This window comes from Acartia tonsa, chromosome 7 (genome assembly GCF_053477335.1).
Source record: "Acartia tonsa isolate MP-2025a chromosome 7, ASM5347733v1, whole genome shotgun sequence".
Taxonomy (NCBI): domain Eukaryota; kingdom Metazoa; phylum Arthropoda; class Copepoda; order Calanoida; family Acartiidae; genus Acartia; species Acartia tonsa.
The window spans coordinates 15352845-15372913 of NC_137266.1; the positions used below are offsets into that span (position 1 = coordinate 15352845).

Sequence of the window (20069 nt, forward strand, 5' to 3'; positions counted from 1 at the left end):
ATGAGGGGACACGATCTATATATAACTCTACTCACGGGTTGAGTCTCTGTGCTAACTTTCAATGGGTCTTAAAGTATCTGCCAATAGCGTCGGAAATATAAACACAGCCAAGTTACTGCAAAAGAGCAGAAAGCAAAAATGCTAACAGATGAAATATGTCCCCACCACTTGGGCCAGGTTGTTGTCAGGATGATAAATTTGTTGATATTATCCTTATGATAAAGTAACAGGATGTCTGTTTGTTTGTCTGTTTTTACCAAAGGATCTCGCTAACTGCTGAACAGGTCTGGTTCACCTTAACAGGGTAGCTTCTCATCCCGTCCCAGGAAGGTTTATAACTATATTGAGAAAGGGTACCACCACCTTTTTAAGAGAAATGACAAAAATCGGAAAAATTCGAAATATTCGTAGAGACTTAAACGCAACATAGAAATTACACTTTTTATTTTTTTTTAAAATTTAAATAAAAAATTGGCGGTTGGAATTTCACTACCCTCTTCTCAAGTGCCCCTAGAGGCCTCTAGGGGCGTAGCTGCTAGTCTACTAAATAGTAGTATATTATTATATTTCTTTTTGCTTTATTAGGATTTTGTTTTTAAAAACAAAAAAAGAAAAAGCACGATTAATATATATTTATCTAATTAAGGTACATTCTATGATTATTTATTGAAAGACAAAATTATAATTAAATTATTTGAACAATTTTACAATACGTAAGATAAGAATTAATAATTAGACATATAAATTAATTCAGGGTCATCTATTTAACTCCAATTAACAGAACACAGTAATAGTGTCTGACTGATTTTGACGTAACAAAAAAAAATTAGCCAATGAGAGGCCGTTATTGACCAATGATAAAATTTATAGTGGCCTCTCATTGGCTAGTTTTTTTGTTACGTCATAATCAGTCAGACACTATTACTGTGTTCCAATTAACATATCCCAGTTTGCAATTAAAAAAATAGTAGTTTTACAAATAATTCAGTCTTTTGAATAATTTTTTAAAGGAAAATAGATACATTTTTGGTTTTAAGCTATTTACATTCCATTTTACAAAAAAATAAAGATCTTATATAATTTTTTTCTTCTGTTTTCTCTAAGATGTATCTAAAATTCAAGAGTTAATTAATATAGATTAGTAAAAAAGCATTTAGAAAAAGGTTAAACTCAGCTTATACCAATAACAAATTAATTCGAAAAAAAATCACAAAATCTATACGTGGTTTTCAGCTGTAGTTTGGGAGCAACATGTAGTTTAATTGACGACATTTCATTTGTCCTCCCCCCCCCCCAATATTATTTAAGATTTATTTCACTTGTTGGTTATACCTTATACCTGGGTTAAACTTAAACAATTAGATCTATTTATTCATTATTGCCAGTCATTTAAATTATAATTGGTCCAAGTTAGGTCACCAATGTTTCAACTATTTCAGAAATCTGGCCCTTTGATTGCTTGACCTTTCCCTATTCTGAAAAGGCTTATGGTTATAGTGCTAATGCATTGCTGATGTGTCATATAGCTATATTGTCAACGCAAATATTGATAATAAATCATGTTTCAAATCTATAGGATTATTATCATACAAAAATAAGATATCAAAGCTATCCGTTAAGGACGCAAGGATTGTCCAAAAAAGTATAAAGAATAACAATGAAAATATTTTTATTTTAAAAAAAATCACCAAACCTTGTTATAATTGAAAAATTACCTGGATAAAACGTAGACTTCTTTATACCATACTTTTTATGAAAGAACTAAAATTAGATAAATAAATTATATTTATAAGTTGCTAAAAATAAGTTTTGTTTTTTCATAAAAATTTTTTAAAAAAATAATAGGACGTTTCTTTAATGCAGAGTGAAATAGTTTAATAACCTGGTAAGCTTCATTTACTTCCCTTAGATCTTCTGCTATCTAAAAGAAAATTTCATCCGTTTGTTTTTGTCTGACAGTAACCGGTATGAAAAGCGAAGTTTTTCCTATTAAGAGTCTGTTTGTCTTTTTTAAAAATAAATAGCAATAGCTTTCTTACTTTTTTTCATAGTAGAGACGTTAAAAACGGCACTTAATGTTCTATGTCACTAATAGTGAAAGTGGGGGAATGCCTTTGCCCGTTGACTGATAAAGGTCCATACAAAGCACAGTTAGACCTTCTGTACAAAGGCTGTCTTAGAATCAAATAATAACCACGCCCAAAACGAGGAAAGGCAAAAATTGTTTTTGTATTTAAAAATTTTTCCAAACAATTTCAAATTTCTATCTTTGAAAATAATTTTATTCAAGGCTTTAAATCTACCTTAGCCGTAGTGGGTCTGGTTGCAACAAAATCTTCCTCTTTATGCGCTACATCTCTATCACTTAGGGGAGGAGCACTGCGAGCACGAGCTTCCTTTTCCTAAAAATATTAGTGGAATCCAATAAAAATATAGAATTATATGATTAAGCCTCAAATTTAAACTAATTTGGATGCCTGGTAATTTTTTTTATAATAGGATATTCCCATTTTGGGTCAGGTTTAGACTTACAGATAATTTTCAAAACTATACAGGTTTTCTCCTTATAGTTACAGGCGGCTCGGCTGTTGAGCCCTGATCTAAATAATTTTGTCCATGCAGTATTCTTCTACACCTGTTATAATTAGGGTTGGACCGGATATCTGGCCGGTTATCCCCCCCCCCCTCCATGACATCGCTCCATATGGGGCGATGATTTTAATTGATCGCCTCTTATGACAAGGGGCGATGTATTGGCTCCTTGAAAGGAGCGATTTAATAGCCCCTTATAACAAGAGGCGATGTTATGACTCCTTGAAAGGAGCGATTTGATAGCCCCTTGCCCTAAGAGGCGATTAAATGATCCTTTATCGCTCCATAATCGCTCCTTCTAAAGAGGTAATGATATGTCCTCTTATCCCAAGGGGCTATTTAATTAAATATCGCCTCTTCATGGCCCCTTCACTATTATATATATCTTAGTCCCTTGATGGCCCCTACATCGCTCCTACATCGCCCCTTCATCGCTCCTCCATCGCTCCTTCTCCAAATTTATATTACATTGTACTTTGATGGCCCCTACATCGCCCCTCCATCGCTCCTACATCACCCCTTCATCGCTCCTTCTTCAAATTTATATTACATTGTACTTTGATGGCCCCTACATCGCCCCTCCATCGCTCCTACATCGCCCCTTCATCGCTCCTTCTTCAAATTTATATTACATTGTACTGTGATGGCCCCTACATCGCTCCTACATCGCTCCTTCATCGCTCCTACATCGCCCCTTCATTGCTCCTTCTCCAAATTTATATTACATTGCAACTTGATGGCCCCTACATCGCTCCTCCATCGCCCCTTCATCGCTCCTTCTCCAAATTTATATAACATTGCAACTTGATGGCCCCTACATCGCTGCTACATCGCTCCTCCATCGCTCCTCCATCGCTCCTCCATCGCTCCTACATCGCCCCTTCATCGCTCCTTCCACAAATTTATATTACATTGTACTTTGATGGCCCCTACATCTCTCCTCCATCGCTCCTCCATCGCCCCATCGCCCCTTAATAGCCCCTTACCTTAATTTATATAAAAAAGCCCCTACATAGCCTCTCCATCGCCCCTTAATAGCTCCTTACCTTAATTTTTATAACATAGCCCCTACATAGCCTCTCCATCGCCCCTTAATAGCCCCTTATCTTAATTTATATAACAAAGCCCCTACATAGCCTCTCCATCGCCCCTAATAGCCCCTTACCTTTATTTATATAACAAAGCTCCTACATAGCCTCTCCATTGCCCCTTAATAGTCCCTTACCTTAATTTATATAACATAGCTCCTACATAGCCTCTCCATCGCCCCTTAAAAGCCCATTACCTTAATTTATATAACATAGCCCCTACATAGCCTCTCCATCGCCCCTTACCTTAATTTATATAACATAGCCCCTACATAGCCTCTCCATCGCCCCTTAATAGCTCCTTACCTTAATTTATATAACATAGCCCCTACATAGCCTCTCCATCGCCCCTTAATAGCCCCTTACCTTAATTTTTATAACATAGCCCCTACATAGCCTCTCCATCGCCCCTAAATAGCCCCTTACCCTAATTTATATATATAGCCCCTACATAGCCTCTCCATCGCCCCTTAATAGCTCCTTACCTTAATTTATATAACATAGCCCCTACATAGCCTCTCCATCGCCCCTTAATAGCCCCTTACCTTAATTTATATAACATAGCCCTACATAGCCTCTCCATCGCCCCTTAATAGCCCCTTACCTTAATTTATATAGCATAGCCCCTACATAGCCTCTCCATCGCCCCTTAATAGCCTCTTACCTTAATTTATATAATCCTTACCTTAATATATATAACATAGCCCCTACATAGCCTCTCCATCGCCCCTAAATAGCCCCTTACCCTAATTTATATAACATAGCCCCTACATAGCCTCTCCATCGCCCCTTAATAGCTCCTTACCTTAATTTATATAACATAGCCCCTACATAGCCTCTCCATCGCCCCTTAATAGCCCCTTACCTTAATTTATATAACATAGCCCTACATAGCCTCTCCATCGCCCCTTAATAGCCCCTTACCTTAATTTATATAGCATAGCCCCTACATAGCCTCTCCATCGCCCCTTAATAGCCTCTTACCTTAATTTATATAATCCTTACCTTAATATATATAACATAGCCCCTACATAGCCTCTCCATCGCCCCTAAATAGCCCCTTACCCTAATTTATATAACATAGCCCCTACATAGCCTCTCCATCGCCCCTTAATAGCCCCTTACCTTAATTTATATAACATAGCCTCTACATAGCCTCTCCATCGCCCCTTAATAGCCCCTTACCTTAATTTATATAACATAGCCCTACATAGCCTCTCCATCGCCCCTTAATAGCCCCTTACCTTAATTTATATAGCATAGCCCCTACATAGCCTCTCCATCGCCCCTTAATAGCCTCTTACCTTAATTTATATAATCCTTACCTTAATATATATAACATAGCCCCTACATAGCCTCTCCATCGCCCCTGAATAGCCCCTTACCCTAATTTATATAACATAGCCCCTACATAGCCTCTCCATCGCCCCTTAATAGCTCCTTACCTTAATTTATATAACATAGCCCCTACATAGCCTCTCCATCGCCCCTTAATAGCTCCTTACCTTAATTTATATAACATAGCCCCTACATAGCCTCTCCATCGCCCCTTAATAGCCCCTTACCTTAATTTATATAACATAGCCCTACATAGCCTCTCCATCGCCCCTTAATAGCCCCTTACCTTAATTTATATAGCATAGCCCCTACATAGCCTCTCCATCGCCCCTTAATAGCCTCTTACCTTAATTTATATAATCATTACCTTAATATATATAACATAGCCCCTACATAGCCTCTCCATCGCCCCTAAATAGCCCCTTACCCTAATTTATATAACATAGCCCCTACATAGCCTCTCCATCGCCCCTTAATAGCCCCTTACCTTAATTTATATAACATAGCCTCTACATAGCCTCTCCATCGCCCCTTAATAGCCCCTTACCCTAATTCATATAACATAGCCCCTACATAGCCTCTCCATCGCCCCTTAATAGCTCCTTACCTTAATTTATATAACATAGCCCCTACATAGCCTCTCCATCGCCCCTTAATAGCCCCTTACCTTAATTTATATAACATAGCCTCTACATAGCCTCTCCATCGCCCCTTAATAGCCCCTTACCTTAATTTATATAACATAGCCCTACATAGCCTCTCCATCGCCCCTTAATAGCCCCTTACCTTAATTTATATAGCATAGCCCCTACATAGCCTCTCCATCGCCCCTTAATAGCCTCTTACCTTAATTTATATAATCCTTACCTTAATATATATAACATAGCCCCTACATAGCCTCTCCATCGCCCCTAAATAGCCCCTTACCCTAATTTATATAACATAGCCCCTACATAGCCTCTCCATCGCCCCTTAATAGCCTCTTACCTTAATTTATATAACATAGGCCCTACAAAGCATCTCCATCGCCCCTTAATAGCCCCTTACCTTAATTATATAACATAGCCCCTACATAGCCTCTCCATCGCCCCTTAATAGCTCCTTACCTTAATTTATATAACATAGCCCCTACATAGCCTCTCCATCGCCCCTTAATAGCCCCTTACCTTAATTTATATAACATAGCCTCTACATAGCCTCTCCATCGCCCCTTAATAGCCCCTTACCTTAATTTATATAACATAGCCCTACATAGCCTCTCCATCGCCCCTTAATAGCCCCTTACCTTAATTTATATAGCATAGCCCCTACATAGCCTCTCCATCGCCCCTTAATAGCCTCTTACCTTAATTTATATAATCCTTACCTTAATATATATAACATAGCCCCTACATAGCCTCTCCATCGCCCCTGAATAGCCCCTTACCCTAATTTATATAACATAGCCCCTACATAGCCTCTCCATCGCCCCTTAATAGCTCCTTACCTTAATTTATATAACATAGCCCCTACATAGCCTCTCCATCGCCCCTTAATAGCCCCTTACCTTAATTTATATAACATAGCCTCTACATAGCCTCTCCATCGCCCCTTAATAGCCCCTTACCTTAATTTATATAACATAGCCCTACATAGCCTCTCCATCGCCCCTTAATAGCCCCTTACCTTAATTTATATAGCATAGCCCCTACATAGCCTCTCCATCGCCCCTTAATAGCCTCTTACCTTAATTTATATAATCCTTACCTTAATATATATAACATAGCCCCTACATAGCCTCTCCATCGCCCCTAAATAGCCCCTTACCCTAATTTATATAACATAGCCCCTACATAGCCTCTCCATCGCCCCTTAATAGCCTCTTACCTTAATTTATATAACATAGGCCTTACAAAGCATCTCCATCGCCCCTTAATAGCCCCTTACCTTAATTATATAACATAGCCCCTACATAGCCTCTCCATCGCCCCTTAATAGCCTCTTACCTTAATTTATATAACATAGCCCCTTCATAGCCTCTTCATCGCCCCTTACCTTAATTTATATAACATAGGCCCTTTATGGCTCCTGTACAGCCTCTGTAATTGTATTGCCCCTTCATTATAGAAGGTAGGGCATTAAGGTAAGGAAGGAATGTGACCCTCTACAGTTTTAAATTTAAGTTTTAAAAGGATGACAAGGATGACAACATTTATAAAAGCAAAGCTCTGAAACGGTAGAAAAAAGTTTAAAGGAAGCCTGCAAGAAATACCACGCTTTAACTGCTGAAAGACTGCCACAAGTAGACCAAATACCCCAAATTTGAAGCCTTCAGCTTCTATAACAAAAAAGTTCTAGGCATTTTAAAATGACATTTTATGTACAATGGAAATTTTGAAAGAATTGCAATGCTCATGTTGAAAACTTTAAAATTAAACTACGTGGCCTAGAAACAAAATTATAAGCTTATTTTTTTTGTCATAAATTTAGGTTTCCAGTAACTAATTATATTTTTACAATAAAAATACCCATTTTTATAGTCAAAATCATTAAAAAAAAATAAGTTTTACTTGCGTTGTACCGAATGTACTGTAGCCAATCAGAAGGCTGAATCAGCTTAACAACCAATCACAGCTAAGCTTGTATTAGTTTACCCCTTTGTTTCCGCTATGATTTTTGTTTAAAAATGCAATTTAAATCGATTTTTTTTTCATAGATTTTGACTATGAAATGTGGTGTTTTTATTGTAAAAATGTAATCAGTTACAGGCAATCTAAGTTTCTGACAAAGATAAGGTTATAATTTTATGTCTAGGCAACGTAATTTAATATTGTTTTTTCTTTTATGAGCATTGGAAATCTTTCAAAAATTCCATTGTACATAAAATGCTATTTTGAAATGCCTAGAACTTTTTTGTTATTGAAGCTGAAGGCTTATAATTTGGGGTATTGGGTCTTCTTGTGGCAGTCTTTTAGCAGTTAAAGCGTGTTATTTCTTGCAGGCGTCCTTTAATGAACATTAATAATGTAGAGTGTCAGAACTGAATAGTCAGAACATAAATTTAAAATTCGAAACAAAATTGTAAGTAAATTTATTGAGAAATTGCTTACATGCAGGAAAATGCTTAAGGACGTACTCACATTTTTTGGACTTGATTATAGATATGATTCGCTTATAACATTCTATTTTGTTGTCCTAGGAATCAGTATCCCAGAAATCAGATTAATCGGATAATTTTGATACATAAAAATTTGTTGTAAGTTAATAATTAGTATGCTTAAAATGGACGTATGGATATTCTGATAATGATTATAGACTTTCTAAATCGTACCTTTCTTCTACAGGAATCACATGCCTAAATTAACGAAAATAGCTAACCGTTACGGACGTACGGACTGATCCTTAATATAGAAAAGCTTTGCTTTTAAAAAGTTAAAAAGATTTTTTGAGGGGATGGGGTAATATTTTTCTTGGGGTGAATTTTCTGGGAGGGTGGAGATACCCTCCCTCGAAATAATTATAAACCCTCTATGAACTTAAAAGAAGCTTCACTGTAAAGGAGAACCATATAGGTTCAGCGGTTAGCTTTTCTACAGACAAAAAAAAGATTACTACTTTATATAATAGGTTATGAAAAAGGAAAAAAAAGCAAGATAACAAGGATAACAACATTCACAAAAGCAAAGCTCTAAAATCAGGAGGTCAAACATAAATTTTGTTAAAATTAGCGTAAATCTATAATACAAAGTAGAATGATGTCTGTCCATCCGTCTGTCTGTCTGTCCGTCTGTCTGTCCGTCTGTCTGTCCGTCTGTCAGTCCCTTAAGATCTCGGTAACCACTGGACCGATTATATTCTACTATTCAGGGAATATACCTACTGGTCCTGTGGTGGTTTTAGGCTATTTTCTTGGGGGGTGGGATACCCCCAACCCCCCCAAAAACAAAAAAATCCCCCCCCATTTTTTTTTTTGCTGAAGATTTTCTTGGTCCTATTACGAATTTCGCCAAAAAAAAATTTTATCACCTCTTGGGGCAAAGCCCCTGAGGCTAGGGGCGAATCTGCTAGTATAGAATATAGTAAAAGGGCATAATTTTATTTTTAGTATTTGATTATAATACTAAACCTTGTTGTCCTAAGAAACATTACTCCAAAACCCAGATGAATGGGACAATGATATTATACAAAAAAATGGACGTACATACTTTCTAGTAATGAATATAGTATTGTACCCAACTGTTATAGAAATCATTCTGCAAAGTTTGAAATCGATAGGATATTTATAACATGTCTAAATTAAAGAAAATGTCGTCTAACCGTTTGGACGTACGGACAAACCAATCCTTACTATAGAAAAGTTTCGCATTTAAAAAGGAAAATTATAATGAAAATATAATGAATTAATAAAATAAATATAAATAATATAATAACATAATGAAATAAAGAAAAAAAATAAACTAAGAGAATGAAATTTTTTAGTTAAATAGAAATTTGAATAAGGATCATATAATGGACAAACAGACAAAGTAAGTTATAGAGCAGACTTTAAGAGAATATGCTATTACTCAAAGATTATCACGAAACCTAAGTCTTTTGAAGCATAATTGAGAGACAGACAAAATAATTTATAGACTGGATATACATATGTCATGGGAATATTCACTAAAAATCTCAACAGTCTATCTTTAACAATAGCAGAGAAAACCACATGCTTAAATTAATGAGAAGAGCAATGACGAAAGGACTAGCCCTAATTGTAGAAAAGTCTCTCTTTTAACAAAAAAAGTATTTTTTTTGGTCTGAAGCTTAAAAATTTCATAAACTGACTAAATTCTCCATTTAAGGGAAGCTTCACATAGGTCATGGGATGGTTTTTTGCTTTTTCATTTTCAGATTTAAGCCCCTAATTGGTTTAGGCTATTTTTTTGCCTCCTTACATTAAAAAGAGCGCAGCTGCAAGTGAATAAGAAAAGAGAAATATAAAAGAAGAATACATATTATCCTATTATATAAAGTAGTAAAACATAAACAAACGTTGGAGTGGACAAACCTAGGAATGGGACAATCGTCGGAGTGGACATTGCTTATGTAAAACGCAGGAGTGTCTTTTATTTTATTTATAAGATAAAAATCTTTCAAAACAAAAAAAAATCTTGAATATCTTTTCTCACAGACTGAAATTTTAAAATCAGTCTAACAGTTTTCCAAAGTAGGTAAGTTCTATCGAAAGGCAAAGGTTTGAAACAGATAGAACATTTCATTAAACTAAAACATATTTTTTTCTCACATTGTTTACAACTTTCAAATATGTTTTTTTATATGCCTAACCCCTGCAGGGGGCTTATTTGTATATTTATATCTTAACCTAACCTAACCTGTGTAGAAATAACTAAACAAATGTTGTTGAAACCTAATTTTTAAGATATTATGTCCACTCCGACATTTGTCCGAAATATCCTGTGTTTGTCCACGTTAGTAAGGCTTTCTGTTCTGAAACTTAAGATCTCAATAACTACTAAACAGATTGGGCTTTCTATTTCAGGTAAGCTTAATATTTGTCTTGTAATGGCTTTAGGCTATTTTATTTTAAGTCGAGGGATGGTTTTAGGCTATTCTATTTTAAGTCCTGGGAAGGCTTTAGGCTTTTATTCATTCCCCTTTGAATACAGAGCCAATAGATGCTGGGGGCGTAGCCGCTAGTCGATATACAAAGTTTTTTTTTGTCTGTAGCAAAGGATCTCGTTTGCTGCTAAACCGATATGATGTATGTCTGTCTGTCTATACCGTAGGATCTTGCTAACCGCTGAGTACTGAGATGATTTTAAGATAGTTTATTTTTTTTCCTTATAATAAAATAACAGGATATTTGTCCATAAAAAGCGAAGCAATATCTTAATTTTTGTTGTTGGAACTGTTATTCAGTTGATTATACCAAGGATCTAAAGGAATAAGACAATGGCCGATAAATTTTTATCCATCCCTAATAACGATACACAAAATTGCAACACTACAACCAAAATATGACAAAAGTCCCCAAAGTTTTGAGCCAACGAATAAGAAAACTTCATTATAAAACTTTGGAGACTATTGTAAAAATTGCCTAATGTTTCCTTTATCCCTGAGATTATACAGACTATCCTTAAACTAATATTTACATTAAAGTAACAGGATGTTTATCAGTATCAACTGAACCGATATGCTTCTCCTTTACATTGAAGCTTATTTTACTCGCAGGAAAAGTTTTCATTTTGGGGAGGGGACTAACACTTTCAGCCCCCGGAAGGTATCACTTCCCTTAAATTCTTAACCTTCCCCCTCCCCCCCCTCTCCACCACATCTATTCATTAAAGTACTCCTAGGGTCAATTATGGGATTAGCCGTTAGTGACTTAAAAATGACTCAAGTGCAATGATATATTTACCAAATTAATACGATAATTTTGTATACATTTTTTATGAAAAAAAATTATTTTGCCAAAGGCAGCCAAAAAATAAGCAGCAAATATTTCAAAAATGCTCTGATAATCAGAGATCTACAGGGATAAGACGATTGTCGATAAAATGATATATATACATATATACAGTGTGTTTTTTTATGAGAACTTTTTTGAAAGCAATTTTACCTTACTTATAGTTATTAGAATTTAATGATTAATGGCTTATTCTCTTCTTTTTTATAACCTTTAATAGAAAAGCAAAAAATATTTCAGTTTTTATTCAAAAAGTACAGTAAATTAAAAAATTTAAAACTTAGGTGTCAACATCTAAAAATGGTTTTAGTGCATTTTTCTTATAATCTACCTTTGCAAGAATGGCTGCAAAACGCTTCAAAGTTGAGATATTGAGCTAAAAATTTATATAGATACTACTTGTGACATGTACTAGAACATTTTGAAATTTGAAGGCCATATCTCAACCAGGGAGGGAATACTGGCCCCCCAATGTACTCCCTCCATTCTTGGAAAGGGTAGAAGATTTGAGCATAAGAAAAATGCGCTAAAACCATTTCTCGTATTCATTTGAATCCGGTGGATAGGAACCGGTTCTCATCCATACGAAAAAACTATGTCTAGCATCGTATTATATCCAGCTTTCTACGAATATAGATATGTACAATCATAAGATTAAACTGTTTTTAACCTATTTTTGAATGGGGGGTCAAAAATATACTAGGACACCTATAGAATCAGACTGCAGAGCCCAAATTTGAATTAAGTCCCCAGTAAACTTTTTTTTGGGGATTTAAAAATTAATTTTTAGTGTTGCTGTAATCATTTTGACCGAAGCAAAAGCTTTTTATTTACTTCGGGTAATATTGTGGCTTAAAGAACATTTTTATATGATTCACTTTATATTGATACAATAAAAAAACATTACTCTGTTCATTGGAAATAATTTTTTTTTCCAAAACAATTAATTTTATTGAAAAATCTAACATTTACAATAAAACAAATAATTCTGAAATCTAACCAATAAGGAGTCTTGTTTTATATAATTCTTTACAATTCAAAAAAGAGTGTTTTCACAAAGTGACTTAATTCCAATGTAGGTAAATATTTTTTATTTAATTAAAATGAAAAGAATGAAAACTGTACACATAAAAGATACATACTTTTTAAAATTATTTTAAAAGATAAGTTTGAATAATCTTATTTTATAACACATTTGTATATGTGACAAAAATAAATTTGTTGTATTGCATAAACATTTGTTGTCATTTAACCCTTTACAGCCATTTTTTATGTTTTTAAAATAAGTGAGAGAACACAAACATGTTAATGTTAATTCGTTGATATATTATAAAGAATTAACTTTTTAGTGAATTTTTATAGTAAAATCATAAGGCCTAATTTTACTCTACACCAGAATACAATATTTATGAAGCAAAACACTCTAAAAGCTACGAATTTTACCCAAATAAAAAAAAGACCTTTTGCTCGGATCAAAATGATCACGGCAACAGTAAAAATTAATATTTAAATCCCCCCAAAAAAGTTTATTGGGGACTTAATTCAAATTTAGGCTCTGCAGTCTCATTCTACTGGTGTCATAGTATATTTTTTATATACGTTTTAAAAATAGGTTAAAAACAGTTTAAACCCAGTTTTTTTAGCCGGTGCCTTCTGCACCTCGGGGCTAAAAAAACTAGTTTTAATCTCATAATTGTACTTTCTATATCCGAAAGCCGTTTATAATACAATGCGAGAAATAACTATTTTAGATGTTGACACCCATGTTTTGAAATTTTGAATTTACTGTACTTTTTAAATAAAAACTGAAATATTTTTTTGCTTTTCTGTTAATGGTTATAAAAAACGAAGAGAATAAGCCATTAATCATTAAATTCTGATAACTATAAGTAGGGTAAAATTGCTTTCAAAAATGCTCTCATAAAAAAAAACACTGTATATATATGTATGTTTATATATTAATTATTCCCATTGATGATTCACAAAATTACCCCTTCTTTAGTTTAGAATTAGTGGTTGAAACATTTAGACACTCAACTTAATGAACTAAACAATCACAAAACAATAAAAAGTCCCCAAGGTTGTTAATCTAACGAATAAGAAAACGGTATTATAAAACTTTGGAGACTAGACAGCACTCTTGGATAAGCCAACTTATAACACTTTGGGAACTATCCTAATCCTCCCTGGCGAAATGACAATGAGATTTTTTGGTAAATTTGTGGCAAACTTTATTCTTAATAAATTAGCACTTGGCAAAATTATACTGGAGAGATATTTCATTGAAGAATAAATTTTTTTTTGCCCAAACTTTTCGTCAGCCAATAATAACAGATAAGTTAAACATTGTAAAAATAATATAGTAACTTAACTCGAGTTGTCAACGGCAGAAATTAGGTCCTGAGATGGTTTTAGGCCTGGAAAGGTTTATAACAATTTTATCTGTATTTCTTAAAATAAATTAACAGAATCTTTGTCTGTATGTATGAATGTCTGTCTGTACCGAAGGATCTTGCTAACCGCTGAACCAATATGGTTCTCCTTTACAGTGAAGATTCCTATAGGTCCTGAGATCGTTCTCCTTAATAGGGTAGCTTCTCATAGGTCCTGGGGAGGTTAATAACTATTTTATTTTAATCCTTATAATAAAGTAACAGGATCTTTGTCTGTATGTATGTCTGTCTGTACCTTGCTAACCACTAAACCGACATGGTTCTCCTTTACAGTGAAGCTTCCTATGGGTAATGAGATGGCTTTAGGCCATTTTATTTTTAATCCTTATAAAAAGTAACAGGATCATTGTCTGTATGTATCAAAGAAGATCGCTAACTGCAGAACCAATATGGTTCTCCTTTATAGGGTAGCTTCCAATAGATCCTGGGAAGGTGTATAACTGTTTTGAAGGAGGATATAAGGGGCTATTAAGGGGCGATGGAGAGGCTATGTAGAGGCTATGTTATATAAATTAAGGTAAGGGGCTTTTAAGTGGCGATGGAGGGCTATTAAGGGGCGATGGAGAGGCTATGTTATATAAATTAAGGTAAGGAGCTATTAAGGGGCGATGGAGAGGCTATGTAGCGGCTATGTTATATAAATTGGCTATTAAGGGGCGATGGAGAGGCTATATAGGGGCTATTTTATATAAATTAAGGTAAAGGCTATGTAGGGGCTATGTTACATAATTAAGGTAAGAGGCTATTATGGGGCGATGGAGAGGCTATGTAGGAGCTTTGTTATATAGATTAAGGTAAGGGGCTATTAAGGGGCGATGGAGAGGCTATGTAGGGGCTATGTTATATAAATTAGGGTAAGGGGCTATTTAGGGGCTATTTTATATAAATTAAGGTAGAGGCTATGTAGGGGCTATGTTACATAATTAAGGTAAGAGGCTATTATGGGGCGATGGAGAGGCTATGTAGGAGCTTTGTTATATAGATTAAGGTAAGGGGCTATTAAGGGGCGATGGAGAGGCTATGTAGGGGCTATGTTATATAAATTAGGGTAAGGGGCTATTTAGGGGCGATGGAGAGGCTATGTAGGGGCTATGTTATATATATTAAGGTAAGGATTATATAAATTAAGGTAAGAGGCTATTAAGGGGCGATGGAGAGGCTATGTAGGGGCTATGCTATATAAATTAAGGTAAGGGGCTATTAAGGGGCGATGGAGAGGCTATGTAGGGCTATGTTATATAAATTAAGGTAAGGGGCTATTAAGGGGCGATGGAGAGGCTATGTAGAGGCTATGTTATATAAATTAAGGTAAGGGGCTATTAAGGGGCGATGGAGAGGCTATGTAGGGGCTATGTTATATAAATTAAGGTAAGGGGCTATTAAGGGGCGATGGAGAGGCTATGTAGGGGCTATGTTATATAAATTAAGGTAAGGAGCTATTAAGGGGCGATGGAGAGGCTATGTAGGGGCTATGTTATATAAATTAGGGTAAGGGGCTATTCAGGGGCGATGGAGAGGCTATGTAGGGGCTATGTTATATATATTAAGGTAAGGATTATATAAATTAAGGTAAGAGGCTATTAAGGGGCGATGGAGAGGCTATGTAGGGGCTATGCTATATAAATTAAGGTAAGGGGCTATTAAGGGGCGATGGAGAGGCTATGTAGGGCTATGTTATATAAATTAAGGTAAGGGGCTATTAAGGGGCGATGGAGAGGCTATGTAGAGGCTATGTTATATAAATTAAGGTAAGGGGCTATTAAGGGGCGATGGAGAGGCTATGTAGGGGCTATGTTATATAAATTAAGGTAAGGGGCTATTAAGGGGCGATGGAGAGGCTATGTAGGGGCTATGTTATATAAATTAAGGTAAGGAGCTATTAAGGGGCGATGGAGAGGCTATGTAGGGGCTATGTTATATAAATTAGGGTAAGGGGCTATTCAGGGGCGATGGAGAGGCTATGTAGGGGCTATGTTATATATATTAAGGTAAGGATTATATAAATTAAGGTAAGAGGCTATTAAGGGGCGATGGAGAGGCTATGTAGGGGCTATGCTATATAAATTAAGGTAAGGGGCTATTAAGGGGCGATGGAGAGGCTATGTAGGGCTATGTTATATAAATTAAGGTAAGGGGCTATTAAGGGGCGATGGAGAGGCTATGTAGAGGCTATGTTATATAAATTAAGGTAAGGGGCTATTAAGGGGCGATGGAGAGGCTATGTAGGGGCTATGTTATATAAATTAGGGTAAGGGGCTATTTAGGGGCGATGGAGAGGCTATGTAGGGGCTATGTTATATATATTAAGGTAAGAGGCTATTAAGGGGCGATGGAGAGGCTATGTAGGGGCTATGCTATATAAATTAAGGTAAGGGGCTATTAAGGGGCGATGGAGAGGCTATGTAGGGCTATGTTATATAAATTAAGGTAAGGGGCTATTAAGGGGCGATGGAGAGGCTATGTAGGGGCTATGTTATATAAATTAAGGTAAGGAGCTATTAAGGGGCGATGGAGAGGCTATGTAGGGGCTATGTTATATAAATTAGGGTAAGGGGCTATTTAGGGGCGATGGAGAGGCTATGTAGGGGCTATGTTATATATATTAAGGTAAGGATTATATAAATTAAGGTAAGAGGCTATTAAGGGGCGATGGAGAGGCTATGTAGGGGCTATGCTATATAAATTAAGGTAAGGGGCTATTAAGGGGCGATGGAGAGGCTATGTAGGGCTATGTTATATAAATTAAGGTAAGGGGCTATTAAGGGGCGATGGAGAGGCTATGTAGAGGCTATGTTATATAAATTAAGGTAAGGGGCTATTATGGGGCGATGGAGAGGCTATGTAGGAGCTTTGTTATATAGATTAAGGTAAGGGGCTATTAAGGGGCGATGGAGAGGCTTTGTAGGGGCTATGTTATATAGATTAGGGTAAGGGGCTATTAAGGGGCGATGGAGAGGCTATATAGGGGCTATGTTATATAAATTAAGGTAAGAGGCTATTAAGGGGCGATTGAGAGGCTATGTAGGGGCTATGTTACATAATTAAGGTAAGGGGCTATTAAGGGGCGATGGAGAGGCTATATAGGAGCTTTGTTATATAAATTTAGGTAAGGGGCTATTAAGGGGCGATGGAGAGGCTATGTAGGGGCAATGTTATATAATTAAATTAAGTGGCTATTAAGGGGCGATAGAGAGGCCATATAGGAGCTTTGTTATATAAATTAAGGTAAGGGGCTATTAAGGGGCGATGGAGGAGCGATGTAGGGGCCATCAAGTTGCAATGTAATATAAATTTGGAGAAGGAGCGATGAAGGGGCGATGTAGGAGCGATGAAGGAGCGATGGAGGAGCGATGGAGGAGCTATGTAGGAGCGATGTAGGGGCCATCAAGTTGCAATGTAATATAAATTTGGAGAAGGAGCGATGAAGGGGCGATGTAGGAGCAATGAAGGAGCGATGTAGGAGCGATGTAGGGGCCATCACAGTACAATTTAATATAAATTTGGAGAAGGAGCGATGAAGGAGCGATGTAGGAGCGATGGAGGGGCGATGTAGGGGCCATCAAAGTACAATGTAATATAAATTTGGAGAAGGAGCGATGAAGGGGCGATGTAGGAGCGATGAAGGAGCGATGTAGGAGCGATGTAGGAGTGATGTAGGAGCGATGTAGGGGCCATCACAGTACAATTTAATATAAATTTGGAGAAGGAGCAATGTAGGAGCGATGGAGGGGCGATGTAGGAGCGATGGAGGGGCGATGTAGGAGCCATCAAAGTACAATGTAATATAAATTTGGAGAAGGAGCGATGAAGGAGCAATGGAGGGGCGATGTAGGAGCGATGGAGGGGCAATGGAGGGGCGATGTAGGGGCCATCAAAGTACAATGTAATATAAATTTGGAGAAGGAGCGATGAAGGGGCGATGTAGGAGCGATGAAGGAGCGATGTAGGAGCGATGTAGGGGCCATCACAGTACAATTTAATATAAATTTGGAGAAGGAGCGATGTAGGAGCGATGGAGGGGCGATGTAGGAGCGATGAAGGAGCGATGTAGCAGCGATGTAGGGGCCATCAAGTTGCAATGTAATATAAATTTGGAGAAGGAGCGATGAAGGGGCGATGTAGGAGCGATGAAGGAGCGATGTAGGAGCGATGTAGGGGCCATCACAGTACAATTTAATATAAATTTGGAGAAGGAGCGATGTAGGAGCGATGTAGGGGCCATCACAGTACAATTTAATATAAATTTGGAGAAGGAGCGATGAAGGAGCGATGTAGGAGCGATGAAGGGGCGATGTAGGAGCGATGTAGGGGCCATCAAAGTACAATGTAATATAAATTTGGAGAAGGGGCGATGGAGGAGCGATGTAGGGGCCATCAAGTGGGTTGTTATATAAATTAAGGTAAAGGACTATGGAGGGGCGATGGAGAGGCTATGAAGGAGCCATCATGGGGCTATAGTATAGCCTCTTATCATAAGAGGCGATATTAACGCCCCTTCAAAGGAGCTATTAAGAGGCCATGAAGGAGCTATAGCATAGCCTCTTATCATAAGAGGCGATATGAACGCTCCTTAAAAGGGGCTATCACATCGCTCCATATGATAAGAGGCTATGCTATAGCTCCTTGAAGGAGCTATAGAAAATCATCGCCCCATATGGAGCGATGTCATGGAAAGGACTATACCCATTTTTTCTTAACATACTTCTCCTTTTTTGCACGCTTATAGAACTGTATACCTTGATATTTCTGTGTTATTCTTTCATTTTTGAAAAAGAAATAAAATCACAAAACCTACATATTTTGTTTTTCATTGTGTAAAATTAAATGTAGATATGATAATAAATAATAATACTTGCCTTTTCTTTTGTTAAGAAGTCAATTCTTTGTCTCTCTGTAAAATAAAGTTACTTTATCAACATTTTTTTTTTATTTGCATAAAAAATCTATCAATTTAAGGAGCCATGAAATAATTATATTAAACATTTGTAAAAGAAAGTTAAATTGATTAATATAGATGAAAAGTATACCTATATTATAGACATATATCATATCTGAACAAATAGCAAATTATAAAAACAATCATTAATAAAACATGATTTAAAATAAAACATAAAATTATTTTAGAAAAAGAACCTAGCATTAATCCTCTAGTCTCTAGCCTTAGCTAGATATCTGTTTTATTTTCTATTAGATATAGAGTCGCTGCTTGATAGATAGCTAGCTAGATACATTTAGAAGAAGTATGTATTTAGGTTTAGAGCTGTTAAAGTACTTTCCTAAAGCATATAGTCTCTACATGATAAAATTAATCATTACATAATTCATATAGATAATATATATCAACAAGAATGAAGACATCCATAAGTAAAGAACCCCTAAAATGTAAGGTATTATACTTAACCATAAAACACTTTAGTTTGATTTAATTAAATTTCAGAGATCTATCTTACATCACAAAAGAATAAATAGACAGACAATTTTCAATTTTACAGATCAGCGTTGCTGCTGTAAAAAAAAACTCCCATGCTTCACGATAAGAATATATACTTTTAAAACATGTTTAATCTATTTTTGTTTTGGAATTCCTAAGCTGAATTGTAATGAAATTAAATGAAATTGCGCCAAAGTGTGTTCTATAAGTATTAAATTTAAAATCTAATTTTCTTCTAAAAACTATTTTTGGACTAATAAACAAAACTAGTATCTTAAGGATAAGGAATAAGCGATACATTTATGTTAAACAAAATACCCCTTCTGTAAATTAAAATTACTGCTTCCCCAAGTTCAGAAACCATGTAATAAAACATACATTTTTCTGTTCAATTTGCCATCCCTCATTGCTAATAACTAAAAATATTTTTTGTGTAATTTGCAAAAAATTGTCACAGATAATTATAACTAGTTTTATCTAACTTTTTTATTGTCTCATTGTGTAAATTATAAACTTACACAAACAAAAATATGGATTATACAAGTTGCAAAGATGTTATCCTTCCATTAAATGTAGGTTTTCAAGTTTAGAATTTGACACTTTTTATCTATAATTATATTATAATATCACATTCTAAATATATGATTTGTCAATATTTGTTTGTCTGCCAGATTTAGGGCTTTTATGAATGTTTTCATCCATCTACCCATCTTTTTAAT

General features: G+C 35.8%; 1 long non-coding RNA gene across 1 annotated transcript; it reads right to left on the bottom strand.

Annotated features, from left to right (window-relative positions):
• Nucleotides 1-1028: 1028 nt before the first annotated feature.
• LOC145324413 (uncharacterized) lies at nt 1029-19714 on the bottom strand. Its single transcript, XR_013881276.1, has 5 exons — nt 19691-19714; nt 2304-2402; nt 1883-1921; nt 1716-1761; nt 1029-1110 (listed from the first exon to the last, which is right to left on the bottom strand). It is a non-coding gene; the product is annotated as an uncharacterized LOC145324413 (long non-coding RNA).
• Between the last annotated feature and the right edge of the window lie 355 nt (nt 19715-20069).